Source organism: Micromys minutus (genome assembly GCF_963924665.1).
Source record: "Micromys minutus genome assembly, chromosome: 30".
Lineage (NCBI taxonomy): Eukaryota > Metazoa > Chordata > Mammalia > Rodentia > Muridae > Micromys > Micromys minutus.
In genome coordinates this window covers 6391882-6404490 of record NC_137965.1, presented here as the reverse complement: position 1 = coordinate 6404490, position 12609 = coordinate 6391882, and the positions used below count along the sequence as shown (strand labels likewise).

Genomic DNA, 12609 nt, shown 5'->3' with positions numbered 1-12609 from the left:
ATGTTCACCAAAATTAAGAGCCCTCTGAGTAACTCAAGCAAATCTGCTCCCAGTAGAGCCAAAATGCTGGTCACATCTTGCTGTGTTTGTGCAATCAAGTCTGTGGAGAGAAAGGCTAACCCTATTCACAAATGCCTCCCTTAATTTACATCCTGTGCTTTCATTCCTTCTTAGCACAGCAGATGGACTCCCTTCGGCTTTAGGGAGTCCATAAAAATAAAGACACACCCTGTACCTTCAATCCCAGTAACAAATATGGAAGAAAACATAAATGTATTAAAAATCATAAGGAATAATATGTCAACAAACATTCAGTAAGTGCAAATTATTATGGAATTCCTAAAGGGATACAGGATACAAAAAAAAAAAAAAAAAGAGATCTGTAAAACTACTTGACTGTATTGAATTTTTTTTACAATGCTATACCATGGGACGCTAGGTCGAAATTAAGAAAATACCTATTTTTCTGTCTAGCCATGTTTGACATGCTCTCTGAATAAGGAAGTGTTTGAGAAACACCTTAACATGAGGAAGCATTTTTATTAAAAACATGGTGTGGAACCAAGAATGCATATGGAATGTTGGAGGTGGGGATGTTTCCCAATCTACTCATGCTTTAGATTATATATAAGTAATACAAATATGGTGAGAATAGTAGTCGATAAAGCATGACAGAACAACCTCAAAGGCTAGTTAGTAAGGGCCCTACTGAATTCAGAAATCAAAAGTGTCAAAGTCTCCAGGGGTACTGCTCTTAGATATGATTTGTATAGTATATAAAAGGAGATTCTTGCTAGAGTGAAAAGTTCTTGCTAGAGTATCAACACAGCCCATCACTTCCTTCATGTAAGGCAAGACAAGAAGCACCAAGGGTCTGCACTGCAATGAAGTTCATCTTAAAAAGAAAGAGGAGGAGGAGGAGGAGGAGGAGGAGGAAGAGGAGGAGGAGGAGGAGGAAGAGGAGGAAGAGGAGGAGGAGGAGGAGGAGGAGGAAGAAGAAGAAGAAGAAGAAGAAGAAGAAGAAGAAGAAGAAGAAGAAGAAGAAGAAGAAGAAGAAGAAGAAGAAGAAGAAGAAGAAGAAGAAGAAGAAGAAGAAGAAGAAGAAGAAGAAAATAAACAAAAGATGTTAGCTACCACATCAGCAGCAGGCTAACTCACACAATTCCTGCCAAGAAGGTGTCAGAGATAATCTTTGAAATGTTGATTCTGTATGAAAGAAAAATGCCTCCCCTGTGAATACCCTATGAGGTCAGGAGGAAGTTTAACTTGGAGAGCCTGGGCTTGCTGCAGAGAGATCCTCTGTAAAGTAACCCCTGACCATCCTCAGTTGACTGACTGCTATCCATTCCTCACGACTTCCTGTAAAAACAGGACTGAATGTGGGTTATAGAATTGTTAGACTTTCTGCTTCCAAACTTACTTTTGCTAATTGGACTTCCTACCATGGTAATAAAACTTATCTCTATTTGAGCCATGAAATAGGACCGTAAGGAAATATATAATTCTGCAAAAGCTTACTTTAAGGCCTGAGAAAATTTTAAGGATGAAATTTATTGATAATGATTTGAATGAAATGCTGCCTTATGGCCTTTAATAACATGGTAAATTTCATAAAATAATGATTTTTACTGCCCCTCTCTTTATAAATGGAGTTGAAAAAAAAGCATCAATAATGAGTCAGTGATGTGATTTAGACACAACAGAAAACCATGAGGCCTAAAAGAAAAAAGAAAAGGAAACCCAGAGGTCTAATAAATACATCTACACACACACACACACACACACACACACACACACACATACACACACACACAAATGACCTAGCTCGATAAATAGCTCAAAAATGAAGGCATGTTTGCAATTGGGGCCCAAACACAGGGCAAGGACTCCTGGCTTCAACTATTGTTAAGTAACAAGAATTGTCTTTTCCCTTGTATCATAAGCTACAATAAAAGGGAATAACCCATTTTTAACTTGTCATTTTCTTGAGAGAAAATAAGTCCATGGGCTAAGCACCCTGTCTTCTCCAGTTTTCTGTCAAAGAGCCTCGGTATGAAAGATGAAAGACACATCAACTCCCCCTGTTCTCTCATCATAAGGACTGGGTCAAAGGTACCACTGTGTCCTGTATACCCTATAACAGACGTACGGTCCTATGAGAATAAATCATTTCCCTGCTCATTTCCTACAGTTAATGACACTAAGCTATCATCATGGGTCCTGATAGCAATATATCTGCCGTATATGTTTAATTTCAAGCATTATGAAATTCACAAATATGATCAGACTATAAGATATGAAGGTTGAGCGCCATCGCTTTGAAATACCTATGAAAGTTCCAAATTACACCATTTTTGCTTTGGGGCTCTCTGGCATGGGTCACATTCACAAAGCTCAGATGGTCTTATTTATTTATCTATTTGTTTGTTGGTTTTTGAAAATCCGTGGCTCACCTGGGACATGGGTATGAAGAGCTGCTGATTGTGTCCTATTGTCTGGTTCCCATCAATGGCTCTGTTTTCGCTACTCATAGTAAAAATAGTGACCTTTAGGAATGAGTTGCTCATAGCAGGTGTTCACCAAAAATTGGATCATCTTGACTGATTCTTTCAACCCACCACTTAGTATCCAGGAGAGAACAAACAACCCCTCAGAAGGCGCTCAGCAGGTGCGGAGTCTACTTTAAACACGGAAATCTCAAGTGCTTGACTGGAATCTACATTCTGGTTGAGCAATCGATCTACTTTACAATGAGGTTTGTGGGCTTTTTACAAAGATCATGGACTTTAAAACAATTAATGGCTTATGGTAAATAAACTATTCTATTGCAGGGGTGGGGGGAACAGATCCACAGAACAGCAACAACAACAGCAAGCAGAGAGGGTGTTCCTGGGCTCCCCTCTCCTCAATCTTTGGTTCTTTCTAAACGTCACAAACTAAAAGCACTCGCCGACCCCACGTAAGGTCAACTGAAAGGCAAAGATCTACTGTGTGAATATGAAAATATAAAATGACATGCTGGTTATTAGATTATTTTTGCTAAATAAAAGAAAGAAGCTATAAAGGAAGGCAGGGTCACCAAGCAGAGAGATGCGAACACGTGGCCTCCCGCTGAGCCAGACACTAGCCTTGGCAGACATTACCAGTCCCTACCCTATGCATCACTATTGAACATGTGGAGAGGAACCTCAGAGACACAAACGCAGCAAGGCTGCATATTCATTTCCTACTGGCCAAAAGATAAAAATTGCTCCAGCAAACAGCTAAGAAGCAGTGATATTCAAAGTCAGCAGGGTTTACCTCTTGGTTGAGCTGGCAAAACAGAGCAGTTCTGAGGATAATGGATTCTTACTAAACCAACTTCAAATACATTCTTTTTTTTTTTTTTTGATAACAAATTTTTATTGTAAAATAAGAAATTGGTATATAAAAGGGGGTAAGAAAGGAGGGAGACGGGGTGGGGAATGGATAAGTGCAGACAGGCTTTGTAGAGTGGAAGGAAAGTGGGTCTTGGAAGATATAGATCCTATGCGGGCCCAAGATAGAATCTCACAGGGTGTGCGGTAGGGTGAAATTTCACTTTAGGTGCCAGGGTCCAACAACTGGCTGGATAGGATTTCGCTGGGCCAGCAGAGACCTGGCCAACCCCATTCCCCAACCTGGGCCAGGAACCAGTACTCATGGTGGGGGTGGGGGGAGCTGAGCCCTAGCTACAAGGTAAAAAGGGCAGTGGAAGGGACCAGCATTGCTTCATCAGCTCTGAGAACTAGCCCTAAAGTTATAAAATGGCAAGAAAGGAGAGGGGTAGGCTGGTGATGGGGACAGAACCCACAGGCTGTCAGTCTGAGTCAGGCCCCACTTTCTTAATCACTGTTTTTTTTTATGGCGGGAAGTAGACTGGCCCCTCTGGGTCTTCAGGTAGCTGGAGTGAGCCCTGCTGTCTCCTGACTCCTCTGCAGCACGGGCATCCTTTAATTCCAAGGCCTCATTCAGCCCTCGGAACATCTCGAAGCGCTCACGCCCACGAATCTCAAGGGTGAAATATTCTCCATCAAGTGGTCTTTTTATTTTGCTGGGGAGAGGAGCTGTGCTGATAGGCAGTGCTCTCTTGGCACTCCCCGGGGGCAACTCGGGGCAATGTTCTTCCTTTTTGCGGAAATTTTTTTCCTCTGTAGGATGGTCTCTCCCAGGACAGGCACAAACACGAACCTCAGAGCTGTCCTGTCCCAGAAGGTTTCCGCTGGAGTCTTCCAGTGTGATGATGGTAAGGCTAGGTGGGTGGTTCATGCCCCCACGCAGGAGGTATTATTACACATGTACTTGTAGTGGGTGCCGGAAAGTCTGCCCGTCGTCCAGATACTCAAGCGTACAAATTTTCTTCCACCCGGATGAGATGCTGGGGAGGAGCCTGGCCATGACCACCATAGCAACGCTCATGGTGGGGCATCGTCTCCATGGGAACCAGCTGGAGAGGTGTGGATCTGACCCACAACTGCACCGGGCATGTCTTCGCCAGCTGGCAGAATAGCTAATTGAGGGGAGGGGAGTACGTATGTGCCCATAACAGACTTGGCTGTCCCTGACTGCAGGAAGCCATAGTTGCCTTGGTAAGTTTTTTTTGAGAAGGAATTAGGTGACACCAGAGCGGGGGAACAGAATATCTTCTTGAGGAAGTAGTTTCCTTAAGCCTGCAAATGTCTCCGGACTCAGAGAGCCAGCTCCATGCTGATATCGGACTGTGAATCCTCCATGGTAGCTATCCAGTCTTCAGGGGAGCGCCACACCCTGCTGGGAAGTAGGTTGTGGGCCTGGATGCCCGGTGCCCCCGAATTGTAGTCCCTACCTACAGGATAGTCGCCATGAACTGGAGCTTCAGAACTTTCCTTCAAATACATTCCTACTAAACCAACTTCAAATACATTTTTCTAATCTAATTATTTCTTAAATTGAGGTACAATATATATAATCCATCCATATATGTGTGTGTGTGTGTGTGTGTATATATACATATATATATATACTGTTTGATGATTAAATATATCTCCTGTATCATTATACGGTAACCGCCATGTGGACCTTCCATCCACTCGGCTTGTCTTACTCAGTCTGCTTGGAGTCAGTTGCTCTCTGCAGACAATTTACTGATTTTATCACTGTGCTCCATGAAGCAGAATCCCAGAGACTGTACTCAATGTCCTTTCCTCTATTCAGCACGTCTGAAAGATTCACAGCTCACATGGCCCCAAGTCTCCACAGGTCCCTCCAACTGTGCTGAATAACATTGCATTTTATGAGAATAATAAAATCTGTTTATCCATTTATAACTTGATGGGAATTTGAATAGTTTTCGGCTTGGGACTATAATATGAAACATGGTGTTATGAAATCCTTGTAAAGTTCTTTCCCGTGGAAAAAAATGGTTATATTTCATTTAGTTAAGTACTAAATGATACCATTGCGTATGTGCGTGTTTGCATGCACATGTGTGTGTTTAACTTACAGGAAATCATCCTACTATTTTCTACTGGTCAAACTGTTTCACATTTGCACACCAGGGTATCAAAGTTATGGTCATCGCCTATATTCATTAACACTGGTAACTTTTTATATTTTAAATCTTAGCCAGGCTTGTAAAACTAAATTAGTCCTTCTGGCTTCAAAGGCCACATTGTCACTATTTAAACCATTTTTCTTCTACAAAAATATAAATCAGTAGATTAGATAAGCAGTATAAATATATGTTATATATATATATATATATATATATATATATATATATATATATATATATATGAAAAGCATTATACTTGCACATGTCTCAAATTATGAGAACAGGACATATGTACTGCTTTTATATTTATGAAATGAATATTTGCTTATTGAAAACAGTTCTGTGAGAAAGGGAGAAATTGCTGGATCATAAACACATGAAAGCTGCTGTCTTGCCTCATAGTTATTCAGTTATTTAGACCAGACTATTATTTTAAAGAGAACACCATTCATAGTTTTACTTCACAGTTTGCTCCCATTAGACTTGATGAGGTTATGGAAATCTGCATCTTTAGAAACGTGGAGGAGACATGAATAGGAAACTTCTCTTGCTGGATATCTAAGTTCTCTTCATGGGAAGCTATTATAAGTGGTTTGGGGATGAAAATCCACATGCAATGTCACTCTTAGCAGCCTGCTGCCAAGCACTCTTAAATACCTTAAAGACATCAGGACACGTCTTGGTGTTTGAAATGTGACACAGCACTAATATATATTTATAGAAAGATGGGCATATCCAGCTGGAGCGGTTTCTGGGCCTCGTGTCCAGTGTGCATGGCTCTTCAGCAACCAGGCTTGCCCTTGTATATCATCTGGAGGGCAAGCAAAGGTGGCAGCCGTAGCCAACAATGGTTTGGCAGTCTCTTAGGCAACTCTGACCTGCAACTCAGAAGAAGAATTCTCTGCCTGCTGTTGAGGTTTTGTCTATGGCTCGTGGGAGATTTTCATTTAAAACATAAATGCATATTTATATACCTGCTTCCAAGCATTAAGGTATTTTTAGGTAGATAGTTAAGAGTATGCCTTTTCCAGTCATCCTTACTGTGGGTCTGCCCTCCTCCCTTTATTCAGAATATATCCCTCCCCACCCCTAATTAGAGCCCCTCCTCCTTCCCCACTCCTAGCTTCAGATTCTTGTACTCTGATATCCCCCTCTGTCCCTCTCTCCCCCTGTACTGGTACCATTTTACTTTCCTGGTTTCCATAGTTACTCCAGGCTATGTGCTCACACCTAAAGATTTGGCCCTCAGAGCCTCAGATGAGATGGAGTGTGCAAAGTTCATCCCTCTGGGTCTCAGTTACCTCACTCAATATGATCTTTCCTAGTTCTCCCCATTTACCTGGAAATTTCATATACATGTGTATACATATATATATATGAGATACATTATATATTTATACTTCTCTCTCTTTATACATATATTATATAATTCATATATAATTCCAGGAGCTACAGCTGTGAACTCTCACCAGCATGACTACTCACACATGACCTGAACAAGGACAACACCGACAGACATGCTAATCTGAATGGAGGAAAGTTCATAAGTTCTCAACCCTACACAAACTCTGAGAGATGTTGAGGGCAGGAGAAATAGTTTTCCCCAGAGTAAAGCACAGGTTACCAAGTGGTCAGCCCTGAAAACATACAATTAACATACATATTGAGGAGGCTTGGTTTGTGTGTGTATATGTGTGTGTGTGTGTAAAAGTAACAAAAAAAAGAGGTCATGCATTTGAAAAAGAGCAAAGTGTTAGAACATAGAAGGTTGTATATGGAGAAAAGGAGAGGAGAAAATGATGTAATTATATTATATATTCGAAAACTTTTTAAAAAATTTCTTTAAGAGGATCACACTAATTCACAGAACCTTTCTCAAAACACAAGAAAGTGTTTGTGTTTGTAAACAAACATTGTTATACATCCATCTCAAAGTGTGCCTTTTAGCCTATGTTGGCAATCGCTCAAACTAAGCAGGAGCCTCGTTAGCCCTGAGACTGATACGGGAGACAACTCTTCCCTTGATACTCACTCACATAGTTCACACTGTCCTAAAATCCAACAGTTTTATCTTTTAACAAAGGTAATATGCCTTCATTCCTTGAAGGGATAGTGTACTCTCCAACATCATAAATTAGACTTACCCACGAAGCCTTATTTCCGTGTCTCTTCCTCCCGTTTCTAGAAAATCCTTCTCATTGCATCTACATTTGCTCTAGCCCATTCATGACCTGGATTCCCCTTCTCCCATGCCACACCCACTCTTGGGCTTATCCCTGTTATCAGTCAAGGTCACGTTGACACTCAGTAGATTTAATCCACCCCTCCAGTAGCTTTACAGCGGGGAGGGGGTGGGGGGGGGGGAATCCACTAGCATGCCCAGTACTGAAGGCATACCAACTTTTAACTATTTTGTTCCTTGCCCTTACTGGAAGGCTATTTTATACCATTCCCTCTGTGAAAACTTTTGTGGCATGTTTTCTGTCATCAACTGATATCACATTTAGTAAATTCTAGTAAATCCCATGTCAGCCAGCATCTTACTATTTATGGCCCCTGTCAGTCTCCCTATAAAATTGATATAGCTTTGTACACCTAAGAAAAAAGCCACTGAAGAAAGAAGGGAGAAGATGGAAAGGAAGGAGCCCTCCTAGTATGACATAGTCCCTAGCTTCTAACGTTTACAATTATCAACATTTACTCTGAAACTTTAATGAGTGGGGGAAGGAAGAGGCTCTGCTAAATACACTTAGCTCTGAAACAAACTACGATCATTTTGCTAAAAAATCCAATACACTGTCCTAGAGAGCAACTCGGGTCCTCTGAAACAGGTTTTTCTGGACACATTCCCTACTACGGAACAATCTGAATAGTGTCATGTTTGCAAGTGGACACCACCTTAAAGGAGGAAAAGTGACTTAGAATTCATAGAATAGTTTCTTCTAACCTGGATCCAGAAGATGCAGGCATCTCAGCTGCGTAAGCAGCAAACATGTAAACACAAGTCAGAAAAGGGGAAACAGTGAGCATCTAACCACACACCAACTATGACATCAGCCTTAGAAAGATGAAAATCAGAGGTGCTGTATCATCTTAACTCAGACGACTAGAGAAAAATCCTGCAACGTAGTTTTTTGTTGAAATGTTAAGGCTTCATTGATATGGAGACAGAAATCTTGTAGTCATGACCTCCCAAACAAGAGACCTTCAAGTCATCATTCTCAAGAGATGAAAGTAGGAATCTAAATAGAAAGCTCATGCTTCTGTAGAACCAGCTAGAGAGCAACTGGCATACACTAGCATTCTGCCCTGGAGAATTCAGGAAGGTAGAGGTATAACTCAAGGGTAGAAAATCTCTAAAGGCCAAATTTCTTCCTCTAACATTATTTCTACAGCCAGTGATATCCCCCATGACCCGAGGAACCTCATTGTTTATCCACATTTAATTTTGTTCAGGAAGTCTTCAACTCACCAAAACCACTCTTTATCCTCAGCAGAGTTTGGTATTAATAGTGTGTGATGTACATAATTTCTGGGCTTATAGTCAAGAGATCAGCAAATAAAATAGGGTCAGACAGAAGAAATTAGGAATGTACACTGTGCTGGTTTGAATATGCTTGGCCGAGGGAGTAGCACTATTTGGAGGTGTGGCCTTGTAGGAAGAAATGTGACACTGTAGGAGGCTTTAAGACCCTCATCCTAGCTGCCTGGAAGCCAGTCTTCTCCTGGTTGCCTTCCCAAGAAGATGTTAAACTCTCAAATCCTTTTGCACCATGCCTGACTGGATGCTTCCATGTACCCTACCTTGATGATAATGGATTGAACCTCTGAGCCTGTAAGTCAGCTCTAATTAAGCGTTGCCCTTATAAGAGTTGTCTTGGTCATGGTGTCTTTTTGTTGAAGTAAAACCCTAATTAACAAACACACACACAGCAGAGAATAATGTAGATTCATTTTGGAGGTACTTTCCTTTTGTCCAGATATGTTTTTTACATTAATGATAGTCTTCAAAGTTTTAGTCAGGGAAAGGCTCCTTTAAAAGGGGAGTCATGTACATTTTAAGCATTTGCCCATTCTTATGACCCATCTAGAACCAAGAACAATGGCTAGTGTAATCACACAGTTAATGAAAGGTGCCTGGTTATTTAAATGTGTTGGCTTCATGCTCTCTGTGAGCTTCTGTTGCTCTTTTGCTAAACCAGAGGCACCAGGCTTGAAGTAAAATGTCTTAAAGGGTCCATTGCTTTAGATTCACAATAGTTGAGATTTTGAAGAAAAATTTGTAGTTATCCCTAAAGCAGATCATTTCTAAACTTGGATGAAGTGGCTTTGGATATGACTACAAATCAAGATATTACAACATAAATGCATAATAAATTGAATTATATTCTTAAGGAAAAATTTCTTCAGATGACTGAAAATACTATCAGGAATGAAAAAATTTAAGCAACAAAGTTAGCTTCAGCTACAAGCCCCTTACATGACACAGTTCCTGTTGAGCTACTTCACTGTTTCTCCAGGGTATGAAGGCTGCAGTGAGTCTGATCTGGTGACAGGCAAACCCATTTGGCAACCAACAGCCTTGTTTTCTTTCCAGGCATTAAACAGTTGTAGCCCAATGCCAAGGAGAGAATATTTATGTGACTTTAGCAGTCATGATGGGGTAAGAATATTTTCTCAGTCGACCACTGTTCTTCCTTTAAGCTATGTTTGCTTCTAAATTCTGGCCTGTGTTTTCTCTCTCTTTGGTTCCTTTCCATTTACTCTTTTCCACATTCTTTACTTCCTGAGAGCCACGCTATTACAACCTCAACGAGAACAGCGTCAAAAGGAAAGTCTGGAGTCCGCTAAGCTTATTTTGTACAAGAGTTACTTGTTTGTCCATCCCTAGGTCTAGTTCTCTGTACTGAGTGGTACAGTAAAACTGAATGGAATGACACATCAGAGGAAGATCCTTTAGCAGAACAAGCACGTGTGTGTGCACACTTACAGAGGTGGGTGTCTGGTGTCTGCCTCCATTTTTGTTCATGTCATTTTTCTGACAAACTGCCACCCAGGATATCTGGAGCTCACAAGTTTGGCTGGACTCACTGACCAAAAAGACCCAGAGAATCCTCCTGCCTCTGCCTTCCCAGAGATTCCAGACAGATATACCCCCATAATCACCTCCTACCTGAGTGCCAGACATCCAGACTCAAGTCTTCCTGCTTTTGTAGCAAACATTTTACCAACTGAGCCTTCCCCTCAAGCCTCCTCTTTTAAGTGAGAGAGGTTTTGCTTAACAATAAATCAAAGTTATCAATGAATAATATCTGAAAGCAAATGTTTCATGCCTGACAAGCATGCTTTCAGCTGCCCCCCAAAGATAGCAACAGCTTGCTATGGATAGAGAGAGCTCTGGGATATGTTTTTGAATGTCTCAGGCTAATCCATGCTCAGACTCCTGTTGTCTAGATAGGTCTGAGTATGAATTATATCTAAATAATGACACACAGTAATGAGGCAGGTGTGACCTAACCAAGGACAGTAGGTCTCTATGTCAGCATTTGTATCTCTGTGATGCTATATATGTTATGCCAGTCTCCTTGGAGACTCCATCATACTGGTTTAACCACTAGGGACTGTCATTACAATAAGAAACAAGTCACTTTCGTCCCATGTTTAAATAATTGATTTCACAACCTTTCCTGTAGCATTACCTGCTTGACTTCAGCAGACTCCACTGTCTAGGCTGTATTTGTTCAACCATATTGGCTCTTTTCATCCAATGGCGCATCTTGCCATTGACCAAAACATGAGTAAATTTCCAACATATGTATCAGGGCCTGCAAAGGCACTGAGCAACTGTATGTACATATTAAGACTAAAATAGCTTAAGTCTTCGGAGATTTATATAAGATTATTTCTCTGGATATGAAATCTTAATATATTCACAGTATCAGTTTACCGGAAATGCAGACTTCATCACAGTAGATACTAGATTCCGGTTGTTCATTCTAAGAGCATGAAGAGTGAGGACTCAAGCAACAACAGAAAGCATGCATTCCGTCATTGTCCAGTTACCTGCCTTTTAGAACTGTGTTGTGCTCAGGGGCAGAAAGTACCCAGCATTTGGAGCCAAACTTACTTCCATAATTTCTTCCCCTTTCTGACTCTGATGTCTCATGGATGTCAGAACACTAATCTGCTGATACCACTGGTTTTCGGGGGAGAAGGGAGTCTCCGCCCTCGGTGCTTATGACTAAGTCTATCTGTGTGGAAACCAACTTTTGGTTGCTTAGGAACTTGTTGGCTTCTGGCTGTTTGTTCCCCGATTCTACTTGCGGCCATAACTTCTGCCTGCTTTTATATCATTATTTATCTTTGGAGTCACAGAGTGTCATGCATTAAAAAGAAGTTATGATCTGCAACATTTCTAAGACTCTTTAAGTGAAGAAAGAGTATCAGCTCCGCGACTCAGAAAAATTAGTCATTTGCTTAAACAGTCATTCTGACCAGGTTCTGTGTGGCTCTTTAAAACAACAACAACAAATAATTCATCAAGTTTTCTTCAAATCACAGAACTAATACATGTTTGGTGTAAAAACAAAACATTTGGGGGAGTGAGGTGTCTCAGGGAGCAAAGATACTTGGTCAAGTCTGGTAACCTGAGTTCTATTCCCAAGAACAGCATAGTGGAAAAAGAGCACAGATCCTCACAAATTATCCTCTGACCTCCAAATGTCCTTGCCTCACAACGTAAAGTAAGAGAGAAAAAAAAACAACTTTAATTATTTTTTTTAAATCCACAAGTATATAAACTGTCTCTGCCTTCTCCTTTCCCCAGAGACTACTCATTTTGAAAGCTTGGTGTGCTCCATTTCATGTTTAATTATGTTTATGAAGTCACATAAACATACAGATGTAAAATGCCCCACTTCTATAATGTGACTGATTAGAATGTGAGATAATTTCATATCCCTCTATAATCTGATTTCTCATTCGACATTATTACCTCAGACAAGCCACTGTAGTAAGCCAATATGCATGGTTTTACCTCAGTGTTTTTAAGAACGCCG

The 12609-nt window shown here is 40.8% G+C and overlaps 1 protein-coding gene and 1 pseudogene across 4 annotated transcripts in view; both read right to left on the bottom strand.

Moving 5' to 3' along the window:
• The window catches only part of ADGRG6 (adhesion G protein-coupled receptor G6), a 131901-nt gene that overhangs the window by 105877 nt on the left and 13415 nt on the right, over positions 1-12609 (bottom strand). The gene's annotated exons all lie outside the window — the stretch shown is intronic.
• On the bottom strand, positions 3839-4895 carry LOC308439765 (cellular tumor antigen p53-like; annotated as a pseudogene). Its single transcript has one exon. The product of its transcript is annotated as a cellular tumor antigen p53-like (transcript).